The following is a 1,614-nucleotide window of genomic DNA, read 5'->3' as shown; positions in this document are numbered from 1 at the left end:
CGTCCCTCCATCCCTACACCACCCCCACTCCTCCTCTGCCATCATTATTGAGGAGAACACTGGACCACCAACATTCCGTCCCTCCAAAACACATCCCCTTCCCCCATCCTCCTCTTCCCCCTCTTTCTCCTCCAACCCACACACCTCCTCCGGGGTAGTCATGTGTGAGCGGTTAGGGCGTCAGACTTGCATCCCAGAGGTTGGCGGTTCGACTCCCGACCAGCCAGGTTGGTGGGGGGAGTAATCAACCAGTGCTCTCCCCCATCCTCCTCCATGACTGAGGTACCCTGAGCATGGTACCGTCCCACCGCACTGCTCCCCATGGGGCGCCACTTAGGGCTGCCCCCTTGCACGGGTGAGACATAAATGCAATTTCGTTGTGTGCAGTGTGCAGTGTTCACTTGTGTGCTGTGGAGTGCTGTGTCACAATGACAATGGGATTTGGAGTTTCCAAATGGGCTCTCCAAATGGGCTTAAAGCACTTCTTCCACAAACCACTTCACCTTCCTCCTCTCCTCTCCTCTCATCTCCTTCCCCTTTCCCTCCTTCCTTCATCATCATTATTGAGTAGAACACTGGAGCCCAAATACTTCCTCCCTCCGAAACACCTCTGCCTTCCTCCATCCTTCTCTCCACCTCCTCCTCAACACCAAACACCTACTCCCTCCAATCATCCTCCCCTCCCATTCTGCCATCCCTCCACCTCTCCCCCCGACTCCTCTACCATCATTATTTAGAAGAAAACTGGACCCCAAACACTTCCTCCCTCAAATTACCTTGCTCTTCCCTCTCTTCCTCCTCCCTCCTCACCCTCTTCTTCTCTCAATCCTCTCTCCACCTCCTCCTTATCCACCACAACCTCCCATTATCATTACCAAAATACGGGACCTCAACACCTTCTCCGATCAAAACGCCTCTTCCTCTTGCCCTTCTCCCTTGACCCCTAACGGTCCTCTCCACCTCCAGCTTTGCCTTCATCTTAACCTCAACTCATCTCAATCGCTTTCCTCTTGAATCTGAAACCCCCGTGAGATTGAGGAGAGGACAGCCCAAACACCTCCTAAACCACGCCACCCAACAACCACGCCAGCCACCTTCACCTGTATCCATCCTCCTCCCTCTCCTCCTCCTCCCTCTCCCTCTGACCCCTACACTCACCTCAATCCCCCAGCTCACAACTCCTACTCTTTGACCTGAGGCTCCTACATTATTGAGGAGAACACTACATGCATACATAAATACCTGCCTCCTCAAGACATCACCATCTCCTCACCTCCACCTGGCCCTTCACCTCTACCTCTCCACCCCTTCTTCATCCTCTTCTTAAAGGGACACTGTGTGAGATTTTTAGTTGTTTATTTCCAGAATTCATGCTGCCCATTCGCTAATGTTACCTTGAGTACTTACCACAACCATCAAATTCTAAGTATTCATTATGACAGGAAAAATTGCACTTTTCATACATGGAAAGAGGGATCTTCTCCATGGTCCGCCATTTTGAATTTCGAAAATAGTCATTTTTAGCTGCAAAAGGACTGTACTTGGACCAAACTAGAAAATATTTGTTTATTACTTAGTAAACTTTCATGTAAAGATCAAATTTGGCAATAGGCA

The sequence above is a fragment of the Engraulis encrasicolus genome, chromosome 17, assembly GCF_034702125.1.
Source record: "Engraulis encrasicolus isolate BLACKSEA-1 chromosome 17, IST_EnEncr_1.0, whole genome shotgun sequence".
NCBI classification, from domain to species: domain Eukaryota; kingdom Metazoa; phylum Chordata; class Actinopteri; order Clupeiformes; family Engraulidae; genus Engraulis; species Engraulis encrasicolus.
Note: the sequence above shows the minus strand (reverse complement) of the source record.